Here is a 15253-nt window from a genome sequence, read left to right on the forward strand (position 1 = left end):
AATGCTGTAAATCACCCCGAAGACCTCTGCTATTGCGAATTTCGATCGAATAATAATCGAATTTCCATCTAGCTGTTAACCCTGTTGTCAATGTCTGCAGTAGCAGAGGTTATCGGGGTGATTTACAGCATTTATTTAGGATTTTCGTTAAATAATAATTGTATATTAATTAGTATTTGAATAAATACATTATCTATTTATTTCCTTCTGTGAAAATAAAATTTCTTCACAAATACTAATTCACCTTAAAACGACTTCTGTAAAAATTTCGTATCTGGGAGAGAATAATAGGAGAGTACAGGAAGGTAAGATTACATTCGATTGAGATCCAATTAGGCGGAGGAGGGTAGAAGGAGACCTCTGAATAATGAAAGGAGATAGAAGAGCGGAGCGGTTTAGCGGGAAAAGCACCCTGTCGGCAAAATTCGACTAGCGGTCGTCTTGAGGCCAAAGTTGAGTCGTCGTCCGAAGACGATTTGCCAGGCGATGTTTGGCCAGCCAGTGATTAATTAAAGATATCTCCGGATCAAGACATAGGACGAGGGGGTGAGTCTGTAGTAGCCACTAGTGTGGCGGTAGTAAAAAGAGTTTTGGGACGAAGGGGTGGCCACGCATGCGCGAAGCGATGGCCCAACGCTGAGCTGCTCATTCTCACGCCAAGCGTCGACCGCCTCGCATCTAGTCGTGTGTCCAGTGGAAGGTGTCACAACGTGTTCGCGGTACCCTTTATCAGTGCGCAGTGTCACAGTGGATTTCCGTCTCTTTTCTACACCTACCACCAGGTAAGCTCTCACTTGCCAAACATCCATTAAAATGTTAATTTCTACACCTCTCTACAAATCTCCTCGGCTCTTTGAATATTGATCGCAACATTCTTTCGATACCTTGATTTGTTTCTACCAGAACACAAGCAAATCAAATTAAAAATAATTGATAAAAATCAATCAAATCTTTGGGAATATGGTTAATTATTTCTTCTATAGAATATAACATCTCAAGAGATGGGATTGCAATAAAGAAAAGCATTCTAACCATTTAACTATCCTCATACTTGAATCACTCAATTATTCTACTAAACTCTAATATTCTTCTTCAAAATATATTCTATTCAAATCAATTCCTCTCAGATTTTACAACTTCCCATCTGTTTCTCAATTCTCCAAGCATGAAGCGTTCTTTTTCTCATGGTTCGTCTCATGAATTGATTCAAGAGAATGTTATCAGTCTCTGGAATCGATAGGAATGCATCATCAAAACTAATCATTATAAACCTGTTCAATGGAAGCACCTGAAGTTGTCAATACACCATTTAGACGCAAAGTATTTAATGTAGATCCAAAGTGTTTTCATTAACATGGATATCACAATATCACCTTAATTACTGCTCAAAATACATTATTCTCTTCTAATCTACCATTCTCCTACTGTTAATTCCAAACTCTTAATAGTTTTTCCAACGTTATTTTTAAATAAAATCGATTTCATCAGGAATCAGTTTTGAAACTAATAATCCATTCCTTCCCACTCATACAATTCCATGATCATTTCTTTTGTCCATTATATTAATTTAATAATAATATTTCCTCTTTTAATAGTATCAGTTCGAAACGTATAGTTCGAACGAACTTCATCAGGCGCCGTATCTTAGAGAAACTTGAATATTCATCTGTCTTAATCTCATAATCCCCTGATTCTCTATTAATCATCCCTTTTAAATATTCAATTCAACTATCAATTGAATCAATTCCAAGCTAACATCATATAAGGTTCCGAAGCAGAGAAATGAACTTCAATATCCATCTTGAAAATGAAGATTAACATGATCGACTCAGAATGCAGAATTGTTATTTCGGGAAGGACCCGATTACCAGACAATAATCAGAGAAGATCCCAATATAAGAATTCTTAATCAATTCATCCCCAATTTTTGAAACGAATCATAAAAAAACAATTGTTATTATTTCAATACATGAAAATTGCAGAAGGTAAATCTCAAATTTATGAGCTGGTATATTATTTTTGGAGTTTGATGAAGGATAGAGTGATAAACTCTTCTAGTCGGAAGATCAGGGAAGAAGAACTAAATTATATGAAATATAAAATTGATGAAACCAATCCTGACATTTTTGGAGAATATCTAACTCTCTTTTTAGGTTGATCAAGAAACTCCGCAGTATTAATGTAGTTCACTTTCGTCGATCTGGAATTCGTCTCATCACTTATAACTCTATTCAACCCATCACTACTCATATCTCTACAACTATGAAGAATCTTCATCCTTATGACTAATCCATTAGTTTATTACATTGATCAATAGTCTGGTTTTTCTTCTCTGAATCTTGTATTTTTCGCTTCATTGAATAAATAAATAAATACAACTTGCGGTGAAGAACAACAGTCCAAAACTGTTTTCTTTCAATTTCTCATCGGAATGTTTTCAACCTAGAACGGTTTCAACGAACATGAGGTGCCGAAATAGAGAAGAACGCAGCAACGTGGTGGTCCGGCAATAATTTGCATAGTTGGAAGGCAATTAGTTATCTGCTCACGCCATGCCACCGTATAACGTCAATGCAGTTCATTGCGATTACTTTATGGCTGCTACGAGCTTGGGATGGTGGTTCGCGACTCCTACCTCCCAACGCAAAACTGTCTGTCGGCTGGCTCGATTTTGGTGCGAACTTTGCAATATTTCCCATTCTCCATGGAATGGTAGTGAGATACCCTGCGATTCAATTGATTTATTCAGAAAATTTCACTCGAAATCCCTACATTTGAAAACTAGTAGCATCATAGTCCATCTCTTGAATACGTAATTTTGTCATTGATCACTCTACAAATTACTCTAAAGTACAATTATTCAACCATTTTATTTGTATAATCCTAAATCTTCGCTCTCCGTTATATCCGGGAGAATTATTTTCTGTGTTCTCGAACATATCATTGAACTGATTTGTTGCATTAAACCTTTCAGAAAGAAAGTTCGATTGAACTACTCAAGCGATCATGAACTTATAACCTATTTAGAACACAATGTAAATAGAAATTGCTTCTCATTCTATATTGTCTTACTTCTGATCTATTATTATTGATTTCTGGTAGAAGTTGGTTTACTTTCCAACACTCAATCAATTTTGATCTCACCCATATTCATTGTTGAGGATAACGGAATCATCACTATGAGAATCGAAATTGATTATAAAGTGAATGCAGAGTTGAAATTAATACGTTTCTACTCCTTCATCTCATGATCCTGCGTTTATTTGAGATGTAATGATTCCCATTATTCCAATATCAATATTTGTAATGTTGATGGATAGTTTTAGTTCAATGTTGGCAGAGATAGAATCTTTCCGAAAATTCAAGTGATACAAGTACTTTATTAGTAATACAGTACTTATATTGCAATATTTTGTAGGTATAATACAGTACTGAATTATCGGAAAGTTTCAATGGAAGCCGTAATCTTACAATCATTCGTCACTTTATGAAACTCACATTGAAATTGGAATGGATTTTCCTTGTATGACGAATAAAGATTCTTTGAGAGCAGATAGATTGCGGATTGTTATCTCATAATTTTACTATGAGGTGTCAAGGAGAACTGATATAGGCTTAATACAATTTTTTGGCACCAGTCAAATTTGGTGTCAGAAAAAAGTTATCTAATTCAAAGTTTTTTATATGAGATAGTGTGAAGATTATGTTTGACTAGATCGATGCTCTGTAGGGAATTTTAGAGTTGTTCATTCGATGAATAGGTTCATCCCAAGTTTAAAGATCCATATGCAATCATGTGGTATTCATGTTATACAGTACGTGGATTGAATTGAATTTGCCTGAATAGCTATGGATGAATTTTTTGAATAGCAATAAAAATCCATAGCTCAGAACTGAGGTGCAGTGGAACGCACAAATATTAGAATGTATCTCCTGTATTCTACAATATTTAATGTCATATTGTTCATTTTACAATCTCATACATTCGGATTTAGAATGAACCATCAATATACAACAAATCTTCCTTTGATACACGCTTCGTTGAATATGAGAATTTAATCATCTCAGCTTTCACTATACGTATCGAACTATTTCTAGAAATTAATCATGAGTAGAGTTGAGAAATAATCATAGACAACTGTACGTATTCATCTCAAAATCACGAAAGCACAGGAAAACTCTTTTGAGGAAAAGAGATGACATGATTCTCTAATCTCTGACGGGTGAATTTTGTTTCATGACGTACGGTATTTCATAACCCAAACCAATACTTGCTTTCTCATCAGTCAAACCTATAACTAATTTCACATATAAGTATCATCGAGGTCGATGAGAAATTTACCTGACGGGATATCTTTTCGAGCTAGAAATATGCAGAGAGAATGTTATTGTATCATTCTATACTCTCTGGAAATATATAATCGAGATGTAAGAGCACATTTCAAAAATACTACTTATCGTTGATTTTCGCTATTCCCTACCATAATTAAATGCATCTTCTTAGTTTTTGTAACCCTGACAAGAGTTATTGTTCTTGGTTTTACGGTGAATTTGTGAAGAGAAAAAAACCTTCATCGAGAGGAATACTGATTGAATTCTTTCAGTTGAGCTCCACACTCCACAGAATTCACTGCAATATTGATTTGAGAAGGCTATTTTACATTCCACAGCTATGCAAATTCTCTTTGAGAGATGCGACTCATCAATCAAAACTGTCTTTTCCAATTTCGAATCATTCCATCTTGAAATAATAATTGATGCCTGCTGGGTTCAGTCACTCCCATATTTCCAGGTAAAATCTAGAGGCAATCAACTTTGTATCGGCTATCGACATGTGAGTATCGCTTTGTTGATTTCATCAACTGCCTGTTAAATTATAATGAAGACTTGATTTAGTGGAAGATTTGGGCGAAACGATTAATTAACACATTTACGGTCCTTGGTTACTCATTCGGATCAAATCATTATATTATTTTTGTAATGTATGCTGAATAGCAGTTCGATCATCTCAGATTGTCTGGCGTGGATGGTGCGCGCGCAGGCGCGTGTGTGCGAGTGTGAGTGTGAGTGTCTGCCTGTGTGGCGTGCCAACTACTATGAGTGTTAAGATATTTATGATTTTTTACTGTGATTTCCCCATGAATATTTACATATTTATTAGGAGCCACATGTAGGCGCTGAAAGAATAGCCCAAGTATAAAAATTCCTGCCTTCAAATTCCGTGTGAGTTGAATAGCTCAAAGAAAAAGGAACACAAGTCTGCATGTCTTTCGGATACGCCCCTTGATAGTTTTATTATCAGAGTCCAACATCGATTCATCTCACAAATGTGATATAAAATTAGAACTTGTGATGCTTGGGCAACGCAAAGTCCTAATGCTAATCATGCTCATGAAAGCATCAATCTTGCACAATGAATCAAGCTGCTAAGTAGATTCGATTGAAAAAGCTCGACATATGGTCGACGGTAAAAATTTATCGTTTCTTTTGGATCTGTGAATGTGTTAGTTATAAACAGGTAATGGGCAGATTGTTTTGACTGCTCATAAACAGAAATGACTGTGGAGGCTTATTTAATACCTCGTTTAAACATTTGTTTGAATATCTTTATCTTCGCATCTCTTCATTGAATTAATCAGTTTTGAGTGTTGAAACAAGTGTAAACTCTCCAGGGTTTAACACAGCGACACTATATGCATTATGACACGACTCCATCATTGTTGAAATGTGTATTATAACTAGATGTTCTTAATAAAGGTAGATAATACTAATAAATGCGGCAAATACATCGACAGAAATAGTGATTTTGATGCTTAATTGAATAGAAGACCAGCAACGGGATTTATTTATTCATTCATAGACAATAGAAAACAACATCCAGGTGTAAACAACAGGCTTTCGCCCAAAACTGCTTTCAACCTTAATTTGAAATAAACAGTCCAGAGGATACACGTAGGCCTATAGAGTTCATGATTTTGATTTACACAAAATTTTGAGTCACAAAAATTGTTTCTATTTGAATTTTGAATTTATCTAATTAATTTATTCCCAAAACACGAAACCAAACAAGAAACTTCTATCACAATTTTAAAAATATTTGAAATTTTACTTGAAACCAAGATAAAAATTATGTTTGGCATTCAATTATTAGGAATTCTCTTAACTCAATTCTCCTTTCAAAATGTTTTGTCACATTGGGCCCGTTCTGTGTACATAGAATGTGGTAAGAGCTTAAACCAACGATTTTGAAATGGCGTTCCATGGGAACATTTTGCACTAGTCACGTGATGGAGCAATTTACGATTGGAACTGGAACAATTCACTGTACACAGAACGTACACATTGGTTTCCAAATTTGAGATCGGAATGAATATGCTATTATAATATTAGGAGTGAGAAGATCCTATTCATTCATAGACTCATATAATAATTCTCGTTACCATCCAATTCCGTATTTGAAGCTCAAATTATAATATATGAGCTTTCAATACCGTGTTCGATTATTCAGGATAAACAATTCTTCGATTTGAAAAGAATCGATTAATTGTGCGAAAATGATATAATATCCCGTTTGCTAATAGTTCATGAAAGTCGCTATTTGACATGAAGTCTTCTTGCTCCGAGGATGTATTAAAGAATCATTTATAGACATTTTATTTATTCATAGACTCAAATAATTCACGTGACCTCAGTCCAACTCCGTATTTGAAGCTCAAATGATAATATGAGCTTTGACTACGGGGTTCGATTATTCAAGATGAAAAATTCTTCGATTTGAAAAGAATCGATTAATTGTGCGAAAATGATATAATATCCCGTTTGCTAATAGTTCATGAAAGTCGCTATTTGACATGAAGTCTTCTCGCGCGCCGAGGATGTTTTCAAGAAGTTGTTCTTGTTTAGAAACTTTTAATGATCGTTCTCCAAGTGACTTTTCACGCTTCTCCCACTCATCGGACCTGAATGAAGTCTTTGGAACTGATTAGATTCCAGGTGCTATTATCCTATAATATTCTAATCACTTGACTGCTCCATTTTAGAGGAATCATCGTATTTCTGATAAAGGAAAATATGTTTGGAATGGTTATAATTGGAAATAATAATGATAATTACAGTTATATAATGATAATTCATTATCATTATAAATCATCTAGTCCTTCAAATCTTATTTTTACCACCTGGTCCCATATTTTTTATCCTTTTCCTTATTTTTCTTACCCCATCCCATCCTTTCATATCTACGTCTACCTACTTTTCCTGTTAACTTTTACACCTTCAAACCTCCACCTTTTTCCGCACCAATTTATTTTTATTTTGATTAATGTGTATTGTTGTTGATGTTTGCATGCATTCTTTTTGTTCATATTTATCAAACTTGTATATGTGTGTGGAAATAAATAAATTGAATTGAATGGAATATAATGATATTTATAGATAATTATCAATTAATTGATTAATTTTAATGTTATTCGTATGGCATTTATTGGTAAGGAGTCCCTGACGGAAGTTCACCTCGCCTGAGTATATTATAATTCGAGCCGTCAATTGACAAATTATGACTATAATTGAAATTTGAATCATGTCTTCAATTATAAACTTTCATTTCCAAGAAACAATATGCATAGGAAAAAAATAATAATACATCATCTAGAGTCTAAACAACTAATAATAATATATAATACTTATGACTATTATATACAATCTATTATTCTTATTATATACTCTATAGATAATTTGACTTGATATTATCAAAGTTCTCATATTATCGTAGTAGATTTCAATCGAACATCGTTTCGAAACGTTCCTTGAGTATTGGATGCAGGTGTAAGAGACTGTTGTCGGATTTGAAACTGGGTGAAATATATCTTCTGGTGCGCGTTCATTCCATTCCAGTTTCCATGTTTAAATCGAAAACGATCGAATCCTATCCTGAACACGGAAGCTAAGCGGACAAGTTTAATATTTCCTTTTCCGTTTCTCGGTAGTCGACACTCTGAGGGCGGGAAGCATTTCTCAGGTCCCATTGTAATCGCACAAGCTTCAAGAAAATGTTCGTTGCGAACATAAATCTGACTTACTCGCCCCAAATTCTTTCGCATTTCTCATTCTCAGCTTCCTGTAACTGCTTTTCGAACACGGAGCTGATCGGATACCAACCAGTTCATCACCTGGGAGAGTGTAATCTCGAAATGAGCATAACTCTGATAAATGATACTGAATAATTTTAGTTTTTTGGATAAGATAAACTGAACTCATGTTCAAAACTTATAACTGATGTTTCATATTATGTGTCGAGTATACTCATGTGACAATAATTATTATTGTTCTATATGTGTCCAAAGTCCAACCCACAATGATTCGAATAATTTCGTTAGAAAAGTACGAGTTATTAATGTTATCAGGAAAACAAAACTTTATGAATTGACATAATCGGCTCAGAGGTGATCTCATTCTCAACTAGTAGTTCTGTGAACAGTAGACCTCACGCAGTTTTCTCATCCACAAGTATCTGATGTCACCGGTTCTAGTTGATTCAGTTGAATCACAATTCACAGTTGAATCATAATTTACTCTTAAAAACTGTTATTTGTTTTCTCCAAGATCAAAAACTCACTTATGTTAATAAACTCAGTTCATGTTTGAATTTCTATCCCATATGATTTATTTATCCAGTTCCGTGATAATCTTTCCATCTGATAGAAACATTTCTCAACTATTTTAAAATTAGCTTTTTTATGTCAAGAATAATTATAATTTCTTCAGCATTATTTAGTTCATTCAATAACTTTTTATTTTATTTTCAATCTCCTGTTAAATTCGTTTTAAATAATATATTGAAATATGAAAATATATTATTATTACAATATAAATTGCATGCACCAATAGTGACAGGACTATACAGCAGTATTAACATACTATAGGATTAGCATAGTAACGTATAAGTTACGTACAGTGAACAGTAGTATAGAATGAAGGACCTATAGTTCCAGGTAAGTTCCGAACTTTTGGAGAGTGATTCTGAAACTCTACACTATCTGTTGATGAAGCTGATCCAGCCCCTTTCCAACGAGAGAGCTAACATTATCGAAAGTTACTATATACTACTAGACGTCAGGCTCGCTTCGCTCGCCGTATCCGTCTAGCCAGGGGGCTCCGCCCCCTGGACCCCCGACTGGATCGTCCAAGAATAAGATTAGCAGGCTCGCTTCGCTCGCCTGCATTTTTCATTTGGGCATTGTTTTTTGTTAGGACAATCCAGTCGGGGTCCAGACTACACGGCTGGCTAAACGGATATGGCGAGCGAAGCGAGCCTGACTGCTAGTAATATAATATTCCCAGGATTGAAGTAGCAGTGCCCAATCAATTTTTCCGCGATAAATGCATTCAAATCTTCAACTTGGTGCCAACCTAACAAAGTCAACTCAACTTAATGACAACCTGACAAAATTATTAATTTAGTTGCCAGTTAACAACTGTTTCGAAGAGGTACTCTATCTAGATTATAGTTCTATAGTAACATATGATATGGAAATTCCAATGGAAATTTCAATTATAATTAAGAGATTGGGAGAAGAAGAATATACATGCTAAAAGCCGAACTTTAAACCCTTAAAAACAACCCTTAGAGTTGAAATATTGCCAAAAGATTTCTTAGTGCGCCTCTAAAGGGCCAACTGAACATACCTACCAAATTTGAACGTTTTTGGTCCGGTAGATTTTTAGTTATGCGAGTGAGTGAGTGAGTGAGTGAGTGAGTGAGTCAGTCAGTGAGTGAGTGCCATTCGCTTTTATATGTATAGATTTACTAATTTTGTGCGACCAGATATGACTCTGGCCGCTAGAAAACCTCTTTCCCAATTGTAAGCAACAAATTATAACTAATTCTTTGGTTTCACTTTTTTCTTTAGGGCTACTTTCAATATGAATATGAACATAAATCTCAGTAACCTTTTAAATTATTTTGTCACAACATGTTTCAGACACCAATGCCATTTTCAAGTCTTGAAAAATAATGACTTGAAAATGGTATTAGTGTCTGAAACATGTTGTGACAAAATAATTTAAAAGGTTACTAAGATTTATGTTCATATTAAATTTAAAAATATGAGTTTGTCTTAAATTATTATACTCTATAATATAGTTAATTTGAATAGAAAATACCTCTAATTTGTATAATTTCCTATTTGGAATACATTGTATGTTCTATATTATTATACGTTTTACACTATTATTACCCTAAATACAATAATTATCACTTGAATACGTTATAATAGAGTTGGAAGAGATTCTGAGATCAACTAATTGGCTACACAGCAATGAAAAAGGTATTCAATATTATATACGTCAAATTCCATAGACCACAGTGAATGTGAAAAACAAGACGTTCAACATCACTATTCACAGTCAACAAATTTTATTCACTACAATACACGTTCTCAGAACAAGCTCGGATGTATTCCAGTGCTAACCCATCGATGTTCCGTGATATTCGATAATGTATGAGTTCTTGGTATACTGTGGATATATTTTGGATCGGGAGATACTATTGATTCATTGTGCTTGATGGTTGAATGTAGGTGGTTTATTTCCACTCTCCGCTGTCAACTCACAACATCTGCACCAACTTTATCCAACACAGAAAGAGCTTTAGCGAGTGACAACATTGTCATTCTGGATTCTATGTTGCTGGATCAGTCACACTATCGACACCGTATGACCTTATCCGACTTTGGCAAATGCCGAATGCAGATTAAAGTTGTCAACAACGCTATAACAATCACTCAACATAAGCGTAGTTCAGTAGGCTACTCAACACTTCAGCATTAAATATTTGTACTATCAACCATTAAAATGATTAGCTATTGAACTGCGGTTTACGGATAGTAGATTCTTATTTATCTGCTATTTTTGGAAGTCTAATATTTATGTAAGCCCAATATAAGTCTATTATAAGTCTTATAAGCCTATTATAAAATATTTATAATATTTTATAAGTCTAAGATTTAGCTTGAAAAATACCTGGAATCTCAAATAGTACGAGATCTATAGGCCGTTTACTTGATGAGAGTATTGACTACTAAATGTAATAGTATATTTCGCGCCTAGGGCCGAAAATGAGACTTTTCCGGCTCGAAATCGGTTTTCAAGTCCGAGGCCATAGGCCGAGGACTAGAAAAGATTGAGAGCCGGAAAAAAATTTTTGCCCGTGTTGCGAACGCTATTTTTCGCCACACCAAAAAAAACTTCCCAATATATAAGAAATTGGAAAATAAATAAAATTCAAACAGCGTATTTTGATAGTTTAAATCTTGGTTATGACAACTTTCACTGTCAATCAATTTCAATATTACTAATTAATAATTTACAATAGTGACAATATTTTTATACTATTAATATTTTGAATAATTGTTTGAATTTTTATAGCTCACGCTTTGCGCCTGGTGCAATATCTCATGGATAGATGGATGAATAGTATTTTCATTACTATTTTGAAATAATGTGATTAAAAAATTAATATAATTGCATATTTCACAGTTTTGTCTCAAATATATCTAAAAATTGATTGAAATTTAAATTACGGTAACTAATAAAAAATGGCTACCGTAATAAAAGTCGAAATTCATCGACAAAAAAAATGTCATTGACCGAGGTTCGAACCTAGATCATGTTTGTAATTTACTGAGCTTTGAGTTCTGATGTATCACACATTTACGCTCTCGGCCATTGGGTATTGTTGATCATAGAGGCCTGTAAGTCAGGTAACGTATGTAGGCTACTATAATATAGGTAGTGTATAGCGGCATCTTGAAGCCGGTTTGCCCGCATTTTCACAACAAATATTGCTCTGAAAATAGTTAAATCATAGAAAAACATTCGAAGATTCAATCTTGAGTGGGCCTAATGTTTTCTCTATATGGTTGATATTGAAGAAAAATTATCTAAAAGTTTTAATAATGAATTACGGAAAAATTACTAGGTATTTTTCAGTCAAGGCTGAGTTTCACCAGTAGGCTTACCTTAAACTTTAGATCTCTGCTGTATTTTCCTATTATTATTGTTGATTGTATTGCATTAAGAAGTGGAATTCGATAATAAAAAAAAAAAATTATCACTCTACCTCACTTTTAAATATTGATACAATTATTGTACTTTGATTTCAAATTCGATTCTTCACTTTTAAATACTTGCGATACGTACCTTTCTGACAATGGACAATGCAGCCAACATTATATTGTTGAGGCTATGGAGATATCATCGTATTCTATTGTTTGATATCAAAAACACAATAATAAATATTAAATTATGAAACAGTAATTTATAAAATATATTATAGACATGATACCGCGATTCACGATACATAATTATATAGATTATACAGTCATTATGAGATTATCTCTCTATGATTTTTGTGAGATCGGACACGATCAGCTGTTATTCAAGGTCATTTTACAGCCCTAGGGCCGTAAAGTTTTACCGGCCTGGTCGGAAAACAATCACTTTCGGCCTCCATATGACGCACGTAAACCAGCTCATTACATCCAAGTGTGGCGAAAAAACATTTTTGCCCGTGGTGCGAACGCTATTTTTCGTCACACAGAAAAATAAACAATATATATAATATATATAATATATATATATATATATATATATATATATATATAAGAATAATTGTTCATTAAGCACTTTCGAAAGCAAAAGTGGAAGGTCATAGCTCTAGCAAATCTGAGGTAATCTGAATATCAGTAAATTGTCCAAGTATTTTTATTTTTTATTCTGATTTGTCCAAATAGCCTAAAAGATTATGTTCAATTATGTGGGAGGTTCAGTTTATTCTTTTTTATTCTTTCAAATGACAATAAGATTATACTATTATAAATGTTTTAATTATTGAATAATAAACACAAATAATGAAAAGTTGTTTGATCAGCTGTTTTAGCACACTTGAAATTTGGCCAATCTGAATGTCAACGCCAACAATGCTTGTTGTCATCGACTTAGGAAGTTTAGGTTAGAAGTTCTATCCTACTCTGAAAATCGAATTTGAATAGTTTATAATATCTTATTTGTATTTCATTCATCCAAATAAAATGATAGCATCTTATTTCAAAATACTTTATTCAGAAGCATAAACTGATTTCGTTTCATAAACTATCTTGTAAACACGTTCACATCAAATCAGAATCAGCTGCCTTCAAGGTTATTTTACAGCCCTAGGGCCGTAAAAATTTTACCGGCCTGGTCAGAAAACAATCACTTTCGGCCTCCATATGACGCACGTAAACCAGCTCATTACATCCAAGTGGGGCGAAAACATAATTCTTTCGTGAATTGAACTAGGCCTTTATCTCTTTCCTATGGAAACAATGATTACAGGACATTGAAAGCAGTTTATATTACTAAACATGATTAAGAAATTTTCAATTCAAAAATTTGCATTATTTAGCCTCCTCTTAATAGTATGTTCTGGTTTCTCTACATTTTGTATTGTAATAATTCATGTGTAAGTAGATAGTAGAATATTTTTATATATTATGAACGTGTTTATTATTTGAGTATGAAGTATAACCATAGAGAAACAATAGCGTAATAGCGTAAACAATAACTATGCTATTGTTTCTCTATGGTATAACATACTATTGGTATCATAATATAGAAAAACAATAGCGTAAACAATAACTTATGCTATTGTTTCTCTATGGTATAACATACTATTGGTATCATAATATAGAAAAACAATAGCGTAAACAATAACTTATGCTATTGTTTCTCTATGGTATAACATAACATTGGTATCATAATATAGAAAAACAATAGCGTAATAGCGTAAACAATAACTTATGCTATTGTTTCTCTATGGTATAACTTACTATTGGTATTATAATATTGGTCGAGCTTTATGTATCTGACTTTCAACACAAATGGTTCATCAGAAAGTAGGGCACCAATTTTGAAAACCTCCCACACTCCTGTCAAAGCAATAATTGTGTTATCACAATATGTTCACATCCCAATTCGCTCCATACACATTATAATAGAATATAAGTCAATCCACGAAAATTGGATTGGCTCATAAAGAGATAAATTGTAACCTAAATTCGAATAACATTACTGTATTGTGGGTCACACTCACGAATGCTTTGACCAATTAGTCGTTCTCCATTGTTATGTACTCTAATTTTACATTAAATATGAGTCATACATAATTTGTTGCAGACTATTCTCATGGTACCCCCTGACTTAAATTCAGTTTCTCTCATTTCTCCGTTGCATTTATCAATGCAGTTTGGAGTAGCATACAAAACAATATAGGGAAACTCAGTGGTAATTGATGCCCAAAGGAATTACTGTAATTGTTGATTGCAATTGGTCGATGGTGTATTTTGAATGAAAACTCATTCCAAAGCTCTATATATTTTACTTGGTGTAGCGTGAATTCAATATTGTATTCTCACGAGATTAGTAACTTTCTTCCTGTGTCATATTCCGGTTACTCGATTTGTTTATCATAATAATATAATGTATGGAATATGTTGTTCGATTATTCTATAGAAATAAATCTATTCGGTAGCCTAATCAAATGGGGGTTTCCAATATATTTCAAATAAAAATGAAAACTGGAGAACTTAAACCATGAAAACAATATTTAGCCTAACAATGTTTTAGAAGGAGCATGTCCTTATAAGTACTTGACGTAGAAAGGAATAAAAAGCCTTGATTCTCATTCTTTTCACAACAATAAAATATTGTGATTTATTGTTTGTGAGTTCGTAACAAGTAATTTACTGAGTATCATATAATATATGCTATGATTGAACTATTTGCATCTGTAGTCCAGTCCTAGAACCATATCCAACCCTATTTCCAATAGCAGATAACTTTGCAAAGATTATTTCACCCATTTTTCTTCCTAGGGCTGCTGCCCATTGCTAGAATAGAATAAAAATTCTCAAGTACCCCATTATGTTGAATTCAATTGCGATTACTCCATCCTTATACATTCCTTGTAATTTAATCAATAATTATAATCTTGGGCGAATAACTGAACGAGTTCAGGAGTAGAAATTCGACGAATCGCTCCTATATGTCACTGGTGATCATTTCCATGTAAATTTAAAGTTTACGAGAAGTGAGCGAAAAGTCTGAAAGATATGATCTTCAGAATGGATATACTACCATGACCCAACTAGAGATCTGACTCACAGCTCGGCTCAGCCCCACACTTGTGAGATACTTAGCTCCGCTTCAAGCACTG

General features: G+C 33.6%; 1 protein-coding gene across 6 annotated transcripts in view; it reads left to right on the forward strand.

Annotated features, from left to right (window-relative positions):
* The first annotated feature begins 647 nt into the window (after positions 1 to 647).
* LOC111057538 (ADAMTS-like protein 1) overlaps positions 648 to 15253 on the forward strand; it is a 323119-nt gene continuing 308513 nt past the window's right edge. For 5 of the 6 annotated variants that reach the window (XM_039421841.1, XM_039421845.1, XM_039421843.1 and 2 more), the window contains exon 1: positions 652 to 782. The gene's annotated coding sequence lies outside the window, so the exon portion shown is untranslated. Of the gene's footprint in view, positions 783 to 15253 lie in introns of all 6 variants that reach the window. The other variant, XM_039421842.1, reaches the window with a different exon arrangement.

Source organism: Nilaparvata lugens, chromosome 2 (assembly GCF_014356525.2).
Source record: "Nilaparvata lugens isolate BPH chromosome 2, ASM1435652v1, whole genome shotgun sequence".
NCBI classification, from domain to species: domain Eukaryota; kingdom Metazoa; phylum Arthropoda; class Insecta; order Hemiptera; family Delphacidae; genus Nilaparvata; species Nilaparvata lugens.